Here is an 18,051-nt window from a genome sequence, read left to right on the forward strand (position 1 = left end):
TAATTTGATATTGTTTAGTTGTCACCTCTTTTTCAGCTGGCTATCCAAATTAAAAAAATATCACATCCTTATTTCAATCACCTTCAATATATCATGTTTAAATAACATAATACTTAAACAATCGTAACGTTAAATAGTATAAAAATCGGTATTTGCGGAATACTTGAATTTTTACGTATATATAGATCAAACCAAGGAATTTTCATCCTCAGGTACCATCGAGATATTCAATGATTGCGTCCGATCAGATTAACAAGTAACATCTCTATTTTGATATATTGGCGTTACTTATAAATCATACATAATCTTAATAGAATATTTTTCAATACAGCTGATCAATCTAAATTCATTTTCAAATGGTCATTTATATTTATCGAATGAATTATTACGATTACATCTATAACATCTACATTGTTATGCCCAGTTATGTAAAACATTGATTTATGCATATCGTACATGCTTTCCAATCATTGAAAAGTGACTAGTCAGTGAGTATTCATTTTCTTAATTCATATAAGATTTAATTTACTTTTAAAATGTCATGCTTACTATCCTTAAGGAATTATCTATCTAAAATATTTTTCTTCTGATATAATTATAACAAGTATAATTTATAATTTTATAGGAGAAAATAGTTATAAATTAATTTTGAAAAACCTTTTGTTATACCCATTGTTTTTATTATTATTATGAATGAAAAAGCTGAATGGATATGAATTTCATATAATGAGGGTATGTTAAAAATTGTTTATATTTTCTATGAATTGTGTCGACATATCAATAATCACAAGAAACAATGTTTTCGGAATTCGTATAATCTATAATTTATTTTGTGTAGTTGAGATAAGAGCTTCGCTATGTTTGAGAAATCTTATTAACCACGTTATGCATCGAGGCGCCGTGGCTTAGTTGGTTAAAGCGCCTGTCTAGTAAACAGGAGATCGTGAGTTCGAATCTCGCCGGGGCCTACTTAACTTTTTTAAATTTATTTCGTCTAATTTAAAACATTTTAAGTTTTGACTATTTACTGTTTTGGCTTGATTTGACTTAGGAATAGTATTTCCCGCCCTGTAATAATAATAGATCAGTAAAGCGATAAAAAAGTTTCGTTATTTCTTTCAGTCACTTTTTTACGGAATTATCTTTAAGAATCACTGACTGAAGCGATAATATTCTTCATCATATACTGTATATAAATATCCAAGTACTGCTGAATACCCCACGGTTGGAAACACAACCACATTGTCAAAATATTTTTATTTTTTTATTGAATATACTTTAAAAAATCACTCTTAAACCCTTAATAAATTCACCGCCTATTAATTTTAGGGGAATCCCCTTTATTTTATTGTTCATTGAATCAAATCCACCATATCTCCTAATAATAGCAAAAAGCCAATTAACTAATGAAAAGCAAATGTGGAAAAATATATAATAAATTAATAACATTAAGATTCTTGAAAAACATTTTAATATAAATAATAATTAATATAAGAATTTAGCGTAATGTAAAATTTTATAAATAAAATATTAATATGTTACTTGTAATATTTAAAGTAAAACTTGCTGTCTTCGACAAATCAGATGAAACTGAACATAGAAGAAAGGGAGAGAGAAGGCGGTTCCTCGTATATAAAGCCGATTTGTTTATTTTTTTATTTAAATATTATTAAATTTCTTTAATTATTTTTTACATTATTACTAGTCGTTTCCGATTAACCTACAATTTGTCTTCTAGGTGTATAATTAGGAGGACCCATCGGCCCTATCTCAATCTCTAATGACGTACAGTTTTATTATCACAATAATGTAATTTTTAGTGGTAATATGAAACATTAATGAAAAGTTTATATCAACTTATTATTTTCTTATTGTCATATCCTGTCAAAGATAATCCGGACGATCAATTGCATTAAAAAATATGTTTTCACAATTTTCAGCAGGACTTTTGACTGTAAAAGCTATAAAAACGAGGTTATGCAAATAACTGTTGTTTACAAAAGAGCCAAAAAGACAAATATAGCCACAAATGTACTACAAAATTTCAGACCAAAGTATAGAATCAAACCCAATAAATGTGTCAGTACTTTTTGCTTTTATTCATCAGGCTTTTTGATAGTTCTAGTCTCCTTCGAATCATGGTTACAACTGCTCCCTTTCTATGTATTTATCAGCGTTATCAACTTGTGGGGAATTCCCCAATCTACGGAGTATCTCCTCCCGTTTAGGGATTGGCATAATACAGGAAAAGTGCGTGAATTTTGAAATCTCATAGTAAATATAATATAAATAATCCGGGTCGGTGATAAAAAAATTCTTAGGTTACTTAAGGATATCGAGCGACTCTTTATATTTGAATTCTATAAAATACTAGCAACCCGCCCCGGCTTCGCACGGGTGCAATGCTGATACTAAATTAAATACACTACAGAAAAAATATGAACGTTGTATATAAAAACATAGCGGCCCGCTCCGACTTTGCACGGGCATAAAATATATATGCCTATGTCACTCAATGAAAACATGATTAAAATCGATCCAGTATTTTTGGTTCATTCATTACTGCCCTTGGCCTGCACGCATTAAATTTGGAGTAAAACAATTCCTCTTCCCCTATACTTACTATGAAGATTTCCTGCTATCTTTGGAATATCTAAATTCATACAATTTTTATTACATTACACATTTTTAAACGCAAATTTTAAATTTGTAATATCTCCGAAAATATTTGTTTAATTTACATGCTGTAAGGAACCATATTGATCTATATTAATTGCACACTGTATTTAAGGTACTTAATTCGATAAGTATTAATGCCGTATTGCTTAAAATAGCTTCGTAAATAAGCCATTTTCTCACGTAAAAAGTAAATAATAAAAATGGTTAATGTGGGTTATCCCTAAAAGATAAACATATACCGTCGCGGACTTTTTTGTAGACCTTTTTATGGTGTACAATACTGTAGTACATTAATTTGATCTAACTCGTAGGGTTAGGCAGCGTTTTTGCTAATTGCTAAATAAGCCTAAAAAAATAGGTTAATTTACGACATCACGTTAGAAACCTCTAAAATTAGCAATGTTGCCTTAGTATATTATGCATGTATTATACATATAAACCTTCCTCTTGAATCACTCTATCTATTGAAAAAAACCGCATCAAAATCCGTTGCGTAGTTTTAAAGATTTAAGCGCACATAGGGATATAGGGACAGAAAAGGCGACTTTGTTTTATACTATGTAGTGATTACTGTTCATTTTTGACAGTTTTGTCATTTTATTAATGATGTTAACTTTTATTATGGCGTTATTAATGATATTAACTACGTCAAGTTTTTTAATAATGTTGTAAACCTCTTTGTTTCAACACACTTTCTAGTGTGGTCTTCATCTCTTTTAGGTTTAGACGAAACATACATTATAAAGCTGCAAAAGAATTAAAAAAGAAGAAAATGTTCCTTGTACTGCTATTGCAGATTTCGATGGAACAGTACCAATCGATTCTATTTCAGCGATTTTAAAGCTCGAAACTACAAATTACATCACTGGTGCCAGTGCTGAAGCGATTTCCATGCTTCATAAATCCGTGACAACACAAACATTAGATGACGAGTAGCGAGCTCGTGCTATGCTGGATTTTGATTAACATGAACTTGAACTTCACGGAGATAATATTGATGCCGAATGCTACTAGGGTAAAGTGTTTTCCTTAAAAATACTGCGTGAGAATACTTGGTTCCAAACGTCAAAAATTGTGATGTGGCTACTGGTGGAACTGTCTTTTTCGACCGCGCGAAAAGTTAGTCTCCTTAACATTCTAAGCTACAGAGGACCACAGTGGACTAAGTACAGATACTGTAGTGTCTTTACTTATAACAAGGGAACGGATTAAGAAACTGGGTGGCAATGTCAAGTTCAAATCATCAAACAATATACTTGCAAGAAAATATAATCATAACATTATACTCTATTGTATATTATGAAAGGATAAAAAATAAATATTATCTAAAACGACTGACACTTGATTCATTTCCTAAAATAATTTTATGGGGAATCAGCAATCCCTTTTTTTCTCCAAATTTTTCTTGCCAACTTGGTATTGGTAAAAAATGTTATACTACCCATAATACTACTTTTGATATGTTTTAAGTCTTTTTTACCAACGAGGATTTATCAGGACGACATTTACAGTTTAACGTGGGCTCCGAACCACGCTCCTCGTTTTTTTTGGCCTGAAACCGGGAAGGATAATTCTGTTCCGGATACCTTGTCGGAGAGACCCGCAGGAATAAGCGAGTTGGACTGGTTATGTGGAGACTTCCTCTGGGCTACCCACTAAACCCCACCCTATCAACTGATCCACTGATCCTAACTGATAATTCTTACTGAGGGTAACACCGTTAAGAGGCACAAGGACCAGGCAAGGGCGGTCATAGCACGGTCCTTGGTATTAAACCTACTTAGCCAACTTAGAAATCATCCCAGAAGACATCCGGTCTTACCCAGCATTGTTACTGGTGTGACTGGGATGGTTATTCCTTGTCGGATTTTCCACCGTTGTCTATGCCTTTTTACAATTAGAGTTACAAACGTAAAATACATCCATGCCCCAGCAGGATTCGAACCCGCGATTATCGCAACAATTGTACGTACGTACTACTTCATCTCACTACGCCGAACACCTTTTGTGTGTCAATAAATTTACAGTATTATTCTGAATAATAAAATAATATTGTGTATTATAATAAAATATTAAATACCAAACACTAATGTACTTTTAAAAAACACTTTAAAATAACAACCCATCCATCAACAAAAACATCACTATCAATAATATCCCCCGATCGACTGAATCATTTACACGGTTTTTCCGTAAATAACAAAACGTAGGGTCATAAGCCCCTCTCACCCTATTCCCCACCAGGATCCCCTATCTAAATCTATTTCCGAATAAACACGAACGCTGACCGATACCACGGAGCAACCGAACGAAGCGCACGAAAAAATACCGGAAATAATAAAATGCTCTCCTCCGTCTCTCTCGCTCTCGCACTGATACCGAAAAACAATTTGCTCGGTGTGGTTCTAAATTCGGAACACGCCTCGGGCCCGAACTCCGCGGCGACGAGAAAATCTTTTCGACAAGAAACGGCCGGCGGTCCGCGGATCAGACCAGCGCCGTTTTTATGGACCGTCCCGTCGACAGGTCTAGCTTAAAAATGGCAACGAACAGATTCCGATGGGCCGTAATAATAGGTCCGTGTTCAACTTTTTTTGTCTGTTAACGGTATAGGTGATTATATCGCTCGGGTTTTTTTATTTAACCGCAAAAATCAACTATGTAAGAATGTGAATTAATTTTGAAGGTTTTATATGGGATGACGTAACTCGATTCAGATTTCTCCTGTAACTTCTGTAACATACTTCAAGAATAGAAAATCAAAGATCCCTAATCTTATTTATTTCACGGAAAACACTTCTCAGGGTTTATATCTATTCACTGGGAACATTTGTAAATCCTTTGATGGAGTAAGGTTCTTGGTGTAGCGTTTGTATAGCTTGTAATTGTATGTAAAATTCTGACAGAGTAGCACTGTAGCGACGTTGAGGCATGTCGAATTTTACGTCTTGGAATAACGGTCTATAAAAATGCCCAGAAATATAATTCCAGATGTTGAACACGGACCAGCAGCACCAACTTGTCCACCATAACGAATATCTGGCAATTCCGAGACGTTTATCATCCCCCAGATATATTGAAGGATACTTTGATTCTTTCGGTCACTGGCCATAGTTGAGATCGGACGTGCCACCATCGACTGCCCAAGCTTCGTCCCAGATAAAACACTGCTGCCACTCGTTTTATATATTTATATTTTCCACTTTTTTATATCGCCAATAAGTAACGATTACATAATGTAAACATCACTGCTTCATTTCATCTTCCCTCCATTCATCGAGTCATATAAACTACGATAAATTGGTGGTGGGGTTATAACAGGTCAATTGATAAGTATCCGCCTGACACATAGACGGCCCTACTAGAATTAAATCCATATGTTTTTTAGTTAGCTAACCCTCAAAAGATGCGTGTATAAATTTGACAGCTGTCGGATCATTAGTTTGTGAATTATAGCATTTTGAGTGAAGCAACTTTTGTTATTGTGAAAAAAATCGTATGTTTAAAAAAATTTTGCTTTTTGAAGGAAAAAAAACAATTGAAGCATAAACTTGGCTTGATGCCGAGTTTCCGGATACTGCCCCAGGAAAATCAACTATAAAAGATTAATATGCTAAGTTTAGACATGGTGAAATGAGCACCGAAGACGGTGAACGCAGTGGACGCCCAAAAGAGGTTGTTACCGACGAAAACATTTAAAAAATTGCTTAAACTCTCATTGCTTAAACGAGAGTGGCGACCTGTTAACCAATTCACACTACGGAGCTTGCTGTCAAGTTGTTTACACTTGGTCCATATGTGATTCTACAAAGTTAATCTACGATCCAAGTACAGGACGAAGTATTAGCGTGTTTCTCTTGTTGAGATGTTGTATAATTTTATCGACGGACAAGTTTCTTTTCTTAGAGTGTAAGTAACATGAATGCACTTGGTTTCGTTTGCATTTATTCTCCACTGGTTAAAGCACTTTTTGATTTATGGAATTAGAGTGGGAACGAAGCAGTTTTTGGGTCAGAATGCACTGAGAGGACGACAGTGTCGTCAGTGTAGGTCGCAGTCATTGTTCCCTTACTAGTTGGAAGGTTTAATCCACTTGTGAATGTTGTTGACTTGTTTGAATGTTTTTCGATAATAGGCAAGGAATGTTTCTAGTATCTGGTTCTTAACATTTTGATTCAACATTTAATTGGCGATATAATAGAGATCATACAGTCATACAATATGCCGAATTTTGTTGGGATTGTTAAACAGGCGCATTTCCAAATGATTGCTCTACAAATTCAAACCGTGAATAATTAGATAAAATTGGATATTTCGTAAAAAGTGTATTTTTGAGGGACGCGATGACTTTACTGATGGGTATATAATCAATATCTTTGGAATGGCACAAGGAACCTTACTCTTACCAAAAAACCAACTCGATAGCATTGATTGGATTCACCTATTGATCCCTGATATTTCCCGGTATTTTGTAGACCGTTATTCCACGATGTAAAATTGGACATGCCCCAAGGTCCCTACACATATAAGAGCAACAATGACAACCAAGTGATTTTACATTCTAACTAACCAAAAATACGGAAAAATAAATCTATACTTAGAAAGCTTTAGAATAAAGTACGATGTTTTTTTTTAATATCTGATTTGATTGCTATAGGTTAGTTGTAGCTCAAATTTTGTCAAGGTCCATTTTTCATTCAAGTCCGATTTAAAGTTTCCATTTTTGCATTCAATTTTTAAAAAATATTACACTAATATGGATTGTTTTGATTTAGGATTATAGTTAGCCCCCTGTATAGTCTTAACTAATTTTAGAGTCAGATTCGAATATGTAAGGTAACCAGTACTATAAATGACCATACAAAAGCTTATTGTAAAAGTCTATAGAATACATGTAACAATTATATGTAATAAAACATCTCAACTTCTACATGTCCTTACGATCGATAACCTATTTCTGCACATGAATGCGTCTAAATAGTTATTTCTAGACACTTGGTCTAGACTTACTCTAGACGCCAAATTAGAATGGGAAAACCATGTCATGAGTCATAACTCAAATATTAAAAAATATTGGTCGACGTACAAATTGCTATGCAGCTGTAATCTGATAAATATATTTAAGTTATGAATTGCGAAGAGGTTTCTAATACAAGGACTATTAATTTGCTTCAGAATACTGTTTTATTTGATACGGATTCAAATCCTTCTTTGTTGTTATCCATGTTGGTCAGCCATTAATCAGCAAAATTTAAGAACTAGTGAAAAACGGAAATTCGTGGTTCGAACTAAACAACACGAAGGTAGTCACTCAAATAAATGAAAATAGGTTGACATAACTAATCTGTCTAAAAATCTTTGTAAAAATAAATATTCAATACATGATATTTTCATAAAAAAGTAACATTAATAATAACAAAATAAAACAAACTTTAGCACCTACGGTCTTTAAAATAAGGTATGTTCCGTTTCCATAGTTTTATATTTATATTTGTAGCCTAATAATTTAAAATGTGCTATAATCTATCCAAGGTTATTGTGTACATACATCATCTAAATTTGGACGTCAAAACGTCGCAATGTTGGCGTATCAACTCTACAAAGTTATAATAGTTTGTAGAAAATGAGATAGATTGTATAATATCAGATTACGAAAATCTGCAAATCTGCCATCAAAATTCAAATACCGTGAAAAAAATAGCAACTATACGAAGGTTGCTATAATGTACCTTGATATTTCATATTGCAAGTTATGAAAAATATAATAAAGAAACAAATCAAAAAGCTAAAAACGACGCTTTTGTAGCGTTAATAACAATGCTTGGTTGATTCATGTCTGTTTTCCATATGACGGCGTTAAAACTTTTATTTTCACGCTCTCTTGGATGGTTTAACATCTGGATTTAAAGGTGATGTATAAACAGAGTCGTCAAGTTCATTATCAGATTTAGCACATTTTTGCCAGACAATTTAAACTGGCGAGAGAGCAAATGTTGGAAATGATCATTAGCTGATGTTTTTAGTTAATACTAATATTGTTTAATAACTTCAGTTATGTTTAATTTTATCATTAAATTTTCATGAAATACAATAATCTATGGACGCAAATATATTTTTGGTTCCAGTTTCTTGAAATTTTAGTGACTAAAATATAATTAATGTATATTGTTAAGATGATGGAATACTTATAAAATCCTTTCAATTCATGGAACTGTATATCAAATAATTGCAAAACCAGTCCAGCCTTTATAAATGATGGTTGATAAAAAAGATGACAAATTCTTTATTAAATATTTATTACATTGTTACTAGTGTTTGTCGACTCATCTATAATTTATTTTTACAGTAGCTCAAATCTACATAAGTCACATATTATAGTGAAAGTATTTAGAAAATAAAAACTATGAATTTACCTGATATTACCATATTTTATTTATTGACCCTTATTGACCATTCAGGTAGTCAAAAGAAAAACAGATTGCCAGATTGTCTGGGCTGTATTATCGGTCCTAACGTTTAATAGTCTCTACTCTAATAATGTGTATGTATTATCAACGCTGTTTTTCTAAATTTAAATACACCTCACTAACAGGCCAATTGAAAAGTCCTTGGCCTGACACATAGATGGCGCTAATAGAATTAAATCCATATGTTTTTTCAGTTAGTTTCAGTTTCTATTATTATGAAAAAAAATGGATAAAAAGGAATTTCGCGTGTTGATAAAATATTGTTTTTTGAACTTGGCTTGATGCCGAGTTGCCGAACACTGCCCCAGGAAAATCAACTATCAAGGACTGGTATGTTAAGTTGGACGTTGGACAGTCACCCGAGTGGACTGCACATGATGAACCCACTTCAAAGCGTCGGAAAACGCAACAGTCGGCTGGCAAGGTTATGGTGTCTGTATTTTGGGATGCGCATGGAGTAATTTTCATTGACTACCTTAAAAAAGAAAGGACCATCAACAGTGACTATTACATAGCGTTATTGGACCGTTTGAAGGACGAACTCGCCGAAAAACGACCGCATTTGAAGAGAAAGGAAGTGCTGCTTCACCAAGACAGTGCACCGTGTCACAAATCAATTAAAACGATGGCAACAATCCATGAATTGGGCTTCGAATTGCTTCTTCATCCACCGTATTCTCCAGATCTGGCCCCCAGCGACTATTTCCTGTTCTCAGATCTCAAAATAATGCTTGTCGGGAAGAAATTTTCGTTGAATGAATAGGTGATCGCCGATACTCAGGCTTATTTTGAAGCAAAGGACAAATCGTACTACAAAAATGGTATCGAAAATGTTGAGGGTCGCTATAATCAGTGCATCACCGTTGAAGGGAATTATGTTTTTAAATTTTGCCAAAAAATGTGTTTTACTATGGTAGGCCGGGTACTTTTCATTTGACCTGTTACACTGCACAAGATTATTTGGATTACAACACGATTACACACAATATTGAATTATATGTATTGCCATATGCCTGTTGTAATTGTCGGGTTGCTTCTTCGCTATTGAAAAGACTCAAATATAACAAAAAATTAATTGATTTGTACATAATTCAGTAAAAATATCAAATTCAACCGCAATATATAGTTATCAAATCAGCCTATTTCTAAGTTATACTTTTCTAACTCTTAATAAATATTGCATTTGATATTCAAATAAGACGATAAAGATCCTAAAACGCACAATCGAATCTGAATATTAACATTAAGTTACCAGAAATAAAAACTACATTAACCTGAATCCGAATATATTATGAGATGATTCCGTTCTATTTTCGTTTTAGAATTCTATGTCTGAACAAATGCATATTTATTTTTGTAAAATATACTGCTATTGACTAATGAACGATGTCTTGGCAGTGTAGTGTAGTGAGTGAGTGGAGAGAAATTAACGGTACTTCAATATTTGTTAGTGTGTTCTAGTTAGGGTCTCTAGTTCTAAAATATATTCTTCGTGTTGATCACTTCTCAGTCCGAGGACCTCATTTAAGTTAAGTAATCGATGATCAAATTCTATGCTTCAAATTTATCAACACAGTTAATAAAATATCCAAGGAATTGATTGATTAAAACATTTTACTTAGATTTGACAGAACTAAGGCATAAATACCACATCATAACTACACCTTACGAGGATTGCTATCTGTATTTTTAACCTAATAATCAGATCAAATTAATAATTAGTAATAAGACTAAGGATTAAAAAAAACATTTGGTCCCAAATCAAGGTTGTACCTTTCCATGCCACCTTTTGACGAGTCAAATAGGTAGTTTTTTGCAGCCGATGTATGAGAGTTTGCATTACTCATGATGAAGAATGATCTTCTGTTGCCACTTTCTTTTTCATATTTTGCGAAACACTTGAATACCATTCAGAATTTACCATTTTGCGTTGCTCCAACATCATAATTTTTGTCAGATTTGGCTCGTATTGGAGGATCCATATAGAAAAGTATTGCTTTACTTGGGACTCATATACATAACAGGTCAATTGAAAAGTCTCCAGCCTACCGTAGTAAAACACATTTACACAAACACACAAACACATTAAAACTCCCTTCAAGGCACACTGATTATAGCGACCCTCCAAATTTTCGATACCATTTTTGTAGTACGATTTGTCTTTTGCTTCAAAATACACCATAGTTTCGGCAATCATTCGATGAAAATTTCTTCCCAGCGAGCATTATTTTGAGATATGAGAACATGAAATAGTCACAGGGGCAGATCTGGAGAATACGGTAAATGAGGAAGCAATTCGAAGCCCAATTCATGGATTTTTACTATCGTTTTCACTGACTTGTAACACGGTGCATGGTCTTGGTGAAGCAGCACTTTCTTTTTCTTCAAAAACGGCCGTATTTTGGCGATTTCTTCCTTCAAACAGTCCAATAACGCTATGTAATAGTCGCTATTGATGGTCCTTCCCTTTTCAAGGTAGTCAATGAAAATTATTCCCTGTGCATCCCAAAATACAGACGCCATAACCTAGCCAGCCAGGTGTTGCGTTTTCCCACGCTTTGGAGCGGATTCACCGAGTTAAGCTCGACCACGAGTTAATGCCCGCGGTATCAATGTTTTCTTCCATTCCAAACTTAATTTTTTCACTGAGAGAAAATTTTCAGGTCACTTAAGTTTTGTTCCAAAACAACATAAGTTTTGCCCAAATGACGCCGTGAAGAAGGTTATGTTTTCAATTGAAAACATCATACAGAGCCTAACAATAGTTAGTATTGCGAAGGCTCGAAATATATATGACAACTCTCATCTTTTTGAATATGCTTAGTTAATTTACTTAATTTTTAAAGAACTTTCATTATTCCAACTATTGAAAATTCTATGAGAAAAAAACCACCGCATATATAGAGGCGAAGGAGACAAAAAAATATAAAACTAATAACTATTAATTATTTTATTTTAAAATCTGTTATTTGAACGTATAATGTCGTAAATATGCGGCCGTCCATTCACATGTCAATCAACATAAAATATTGTTCGATATTACGATTCATAATACTCTTACTTTTTCCTGTATCATTGGTACCTTGGTATTGAGTTATTGCACAATATTTTAACTTGCAAGTTGTTACATAAATTGATCTAAAAAAAGATCTACAATTATTATTGCTTTTATGGCCACGTATACATTTATATATTTTAATAACTACATAAACTCTTTCTTTGGTGTTTACAATAGAGAATAATATTACTTTCAATTATAATTTGAAGTAGTCACTCAAGTTGATGCATGTTTTGGCCCTTCAAAATAATATCTCGATTATAATTTTCTTAATTGAAATGATTAACAAATAAAATTTCTAATATTTAAAATCTTCTAAAGACGGTGAAGTAACTTTAAGTTAACTTTTAATAACTCACTTTAAAGATACATTTGTTGAAAAAATTGGTACGATATATATTAATCAAAATATTTTCCACCATGTTCTACAGTTTTTTCCCATTTTTCTGTCAAAATGGCGATATCGTAAAAATAATTATGTTGATTTGGCAGCGATCTGAGCAAATGGCAGTCAGAAGATGCTATATCTGGTGAATATAGTTCGAACTGCAACAGTTTATCCTACTTACTAGAAATATTGCTGTTATTTTTAGCAGCACGTTATAGTAGACAGTTTCATTCGGTTTTAATACTTTAGAGCCATGAATATTACGCCTTGGTGTCGATGTGGATAGTTCTTCTGCACTAACCCATTACTGTTTGCGTTTATGATTGTCGTAGTAGATATACTTCACCAGTCACAATCGGCTATAGAAGCTCTTCTCTTCGTCTGGGAACCAATGAAAATGTCCGTTGATTCATTAACTGTTAAGTTATCTGAATGTTCTTTGGGAGTTGAATTTTTGTCCAATAAACCTTCATAATCCAGATCGTTCTCCAGTCATTGAAATCAAATATAGATTCAGCACGCATAATAACTGTATGATCTCAAATGGAAAACTGGTATTTTATGCAGAGGAATGCCCAAATCATTCAATCTTATAGTTAGGTTAGTTTAGTTAACAGCTGTTTACATTAATACTTCCATATTCATCAATAAATGTCGGTGATAAAAATATATGGCAAGCACCTTATAAATTTGTTCATTCAGTTTTTCTTATACTATATATAGTCTGTTCAAAGTTATTTTGTACATACGTCATTTAAATTTGTGACATCAAAACGTCGCAATGTTGCCGCATCAACTCTCGAGTTTTAGTTCAGTCAAAGCCAAGACATACAACAAAATTCTAATCTAAATAAAATAATTGAACAAAAATATTATCAAATATAATTTATTTTAACATTATTGTACATCTAAAAGTTGCAGTTAATTATACAGTGACAACACAATAGTTTATAGGTTAGAGTTATAACCTCTTATCTCTATTGCTTTCAAGAATTTTGCATACGTCTGATAACCGGTCGACTTTGACAGGCTCATTCGTTTACATGTTCGAACTAATCAGTCAGCATTATGTCTCTTTTTAACTATATTAAAATGAGAAGGAAAATATTGTCTGATTCTAAAACGAATTTACAAATTACGGCAGGCAATACATTAAATATCTTGATGACGTATGTACAAAAAAACTTTGAATAGGTTATCTATTAATTTAAAATATATTGAGGTATTTTTACTGGTCTTATTGTTTATCATTACAAAATGGTTTTTTGTTTTTGATTAATTTGACTTAACTGATTGACTAAATTTAAAAGTTAAAGATTGATCGATAGAATAAAACCGAAATTAAGGGATTATTAGGTCGATTTCGTTTCGGATACCGCAATTTCGCCTACTTGCGCGTTAAATGCTTTTAACTATGGTCTTTTTTGCGGGAATATCTGCTGACGCTCTCATCAATTTACCTCGTTAAGAAGAGAGACGCGACAAATGAATTTACTGTTTTTCAACATGTAAATTGTAAAATTATGCGTTTGTTCGTTTTGAAACTGAACGGTTGATTATCGTTTGTTGACCTCACGAATCATTAATCACAAGAGAGTATTTTTGCCCACGTACTTCTTAATACACTAAGCGGTTTGAAATTTATGCAGTTTTGAAGTTCTAGCATCAATCAGAATCGAATTAATTTCCCGATTGTTAAGTATTTATTGACGTTGTAATGACTCGATGTACAGATAGGTATTAATGAATCATTACAGGATGGAGCTTTAGTCGGAAAGAGCAATGTCTGCTGGATACGGCCTACTTCAAGAATTTTCAAAAATGCAGTCAAACGTGCACATGTTACAAAATCACAATATAAATATAATGATGTTACAGACTTCACTTTTCAGTATATGTCATTTCTTCAAAGTGAAAACTAACATTTTTTTCATTAATAAATTTTCCTTTTTTGCTTCAATTTGAAGAAGGCGACTGAAGCTCATCGCATGATATGTGTAACTTATGACAACGATGCTCCATCCATTTCAACATGTGAATGCTGGTTTCAACGCTTTAAAAGTGGTGATTTTTGACACCGAAAACAAAGAGCGTTCTGGACAGCCAAAACAATTTGAAAATGAGAATTGGAAGGTCTTACGGGAAGGATTACTAGATCAAATTCTTGTTGTTCTTGTGAAAACATACTTGAAAACATTAAAATAGAAAGTGTTACCCCACCCGCCGTATTCTCCAGACTTTGCGCCTTCTAATTACTACTTGTTCTAACATATGAGTCGTGTTTTGTCTGAGCAGTGCTTCACTTTATCTGAAGACACTAAAAGATGGGTCGATTCGTTGGTATCCTCAAGAAATACATGGCTCTGTACTAAGCTTTTCAAGTGTCTATTTTTAAGTGATGACAAATGTCACATGAAACCTGTTACCACCACCTCTTATTCTTGAAGTCACAGAACCAGTTATTGCAATCAAATCGCTTCGAAATTGATGAAACTACCCCTAGTCTGCAGACATTAACAATTTGGGAAGAATGTCGAGGTTTTGAAAAACAGTCCTTGAATTCATGGAATTAGGATATTTTGAAATTAAAGAAATATTCAGTTGCTGAGATTTGTACATAAATATCACAGTTCAAGGTGTACAACCACCAAAGGCGGACTGAAATTGCTAAAAGTGTCCCTGGCAATAAACTATTGGAATTTGGAAACTCTCAAGTTTTGGGTACATCTCTTAGAGCAGTCAGAATAGCCTGAAGACTATAAAGATATTTGGTTAGAAATATTGCTGTTCAGGAGATCATGAAATGTAAACTGGCGCCAAAGTTTGACAAAATATATGCTTAAGATAATACATTAATTAAAATAGAAATTACAAAATACTATTTCACATGTATTTAAAATACAAAATATTTTAAGTCGTGCACAAATTACAAAATACAGTCATCTCAGGTGATGTAAAGGGTTGAACTAATACAGTACTACCTATTAGATTGTAAAAGAACAATATCCTTTAATAAACACTAGGTACAACAAGCAGCCTCTTGTTGAGGAATGAATAAAGCCTGTTAAAGAAAAAACCATTTTCTACAGATCCTGATGAGCGCAAAATGGTTTTATATATTATGAGCACATGTTTTATATCGAGACAGCGTTGAAAAATAGTAAGCTTTTTTTGTCGTTTAAGAAGCTGACTAACACTTCATTTTTGATATCTATTGTTCATCACTGACCCTAACAATAAAAATAAAAACGTAAAAACAATAAAATCATCATCTTTAACTACTAATACGCATGTTACTCTCCATTATAACACACCATTTGTGGTACCTTTAAGATACCAAATGCAAGATTGTGAATTATTTACCTCTCATCTGTTGTGATGCTTTCTGACAACGCATTTTGCATGGTACTAAGATTGATATATTTTGTTTACGAAAACTATCGAGCATTATTTTCTTCAAAACGCAGTTATTAAGGTTGTTAAACGTATTATGTTCAAATGTACTTTGAAGCATAAGTCAGTGAAATACTAACTACAAAATATTTCACGGTCAGGTATGTGAAACTCCAGTTACAAGCTGCCATTATTAATTAGCCATCATAAGTTTTTATATTTGAAGCTTTTATTTAGTTTATAAAACAAACAGGTATAGACAATATCGTTAGACCCTAGGTGGATCCATCATGTCTCCACTTCTTATATTTGAAATAAAATTGGTTTAGCAAAATTAAAGTGTTTTTATCTTCTTCGCAGATCAGTATTTTTATATATCTGGTAGTTTTTCTTTTCTTGGTAAAAACAGAGTTTTTTTTATATTCATGCAACCGGACAGAAATACCTAACCACAATTATATACCACTAAACTTATCATTATGTTATTCTGGTTGGTTTTTCTTTGTATATTATGTGAATAATTTCCGTCCTGAGGTTCGAAGTACAGCACTGCGAAGTAATTTTGAGAAACTAACAATAGATTGTCTAATGAGATACATTTATTAACAGACACTCCTATAACCATGTTTATCTAAAACCTCTGCAACTATCTTTTTTATTGCTTAGATGACAAAATTTTACTTTTTCTTTCTCAGTGAAGGAAAATTTAATCAAGGATGAATTTATCAATTAACTCATCGACAGTAAAATAACGTTGAAAATCACTACATAGTATAAAACAAAGTCGCCTTTTCTGTCCCTATATCCCTATGTGCGCTTAAATCTTTAAAACTACGCAACGGATTTTGATGCGGTTTTTTTCAATAGATAGAGTGATTCAAGAGGAAGGTTTATATGTATAATACGTGCATAATATACTAAGGCAACATTGCTAATTTTAGAGGTTTCTAACGTGATGTCGTAAATTAACCTATTTTTTTAGGCTTATTTAGCAATTAGCAAAAACGCTGCCTAACCCTACGAGTTAGATCAAATTAATGTACTACAGTATTGTACACCATAAAAAGGTCTACAAAAAAGTCCGCGATGGTATATGTTTATCTTTTAGGGATAACCCACATTAACCATTTTTATTATTTACTTTTTACGTGAGAAAATGGCTTATTTACGAAGCTATTTTAAGCAATACGGCATTAATACTTATCGAATTAAGTACCTTAAATACAGTGTGCAATTAATATAGATCAATATGGTTCCTTACAGCATGTAAATTAAACAAATATTTTCGGAGATATTACAAATTTAAAATTTGCGTTTAAAAATGTGTAATGTAATAAAAATTGTATGAATTTAGATATTCCAAAGATAGCAGGAAATCTTCATAGTAAGTATAGGGGAAGAGGAATTGTTTTATTCCAATTTTAATGCGTGCAGGCCAAGGGCAGTAATGAATGAACCAAAAATACTAAATACTAAATGTTTGATTTTTAACTTATAAAATATATATTTTTCAAGAGATATGGTTTTTGATACATTTTAAATATTCTATCAAATCAATATAATTTCAACGACCAAAAAAGAGTCTCAACTAAAGAGTACACATTTTTTAAATTTATAATTTTGTCATATCTTGATCTGTCAAAAAATATTCTAGTAAATGAGTAATGTTGAATAGAATGTAGTTGTAAATTTATGTTTGTGGTTTTTTATAACTCTGATTGTCCATAAGGCAAGAATTGATCACGGAAAATGATCTCAATCACGCCAGTAGCCAGACTGGATAAGATCGGATGGTCTTCTGGGATGTTCTCTAAGTTGTTGCAAGATAGATGTTTGATAGATATGAAATTCACCTAGTCATTCAGTAAGAAATAATAATATTTAACGATCCTTATAGATAAAATCTTGTTAAACGAAACGCTTATTAAAATAATGTTGTTATTCGACGATGTTTAAAACGAAAACAGTAGTTTTTTATTTAAAACAAAATGCGTTAGATTCCCTTTCACTTCGGTTAATTGCGGCAACTCTCGCGTAGTGTTTTTATCAATTGATTCGTAATGATC

At 32.7% G+C, this 18,051-nt stretch overlaps 1 protein-coding gene and 1 non-coding gene across 2 annotated transcripts in view; both read left to right on the forward strand.

Annotated features, from left to right (window-relative positions):
* Positions 1-18,051, forward strand: part of Meltrin (disintegrin and metalloproteinase domain-containing protein meltrin) — a 241,591-nt gene that overhangs the window by 157,167 nt on the left and 66,373 nt on the right. The gene's annotated exons all lie outside the window — the stretch shown is intronic.
* On the forward strand, positions 895-968 carry TRNAT-AGU (transfer RNA threonine (anticodon AGU)). The gene has a single exon. It is a non-coding gene; the product is annotated as a tRNA-Thr (tRNA).

This window comes from Rhynchophorus ferrugineus, unplaced genomic scaffold (assembly GCF_030347505.1).
Source record: "Rhynchophorus ferrugineus isolate W39M unplaced genomic scaffold, kcgeb_rfMv2 rfM2, whole genome shotgun sequence".
Taxonomy (NCBI): domain Eukaryota; kingdom Metazoa; phylum Arthropoda; class Insecta; order Coleoptera; family Curculionidae; genus Rhynchophorus; species Rhynchophorus ferrugineus.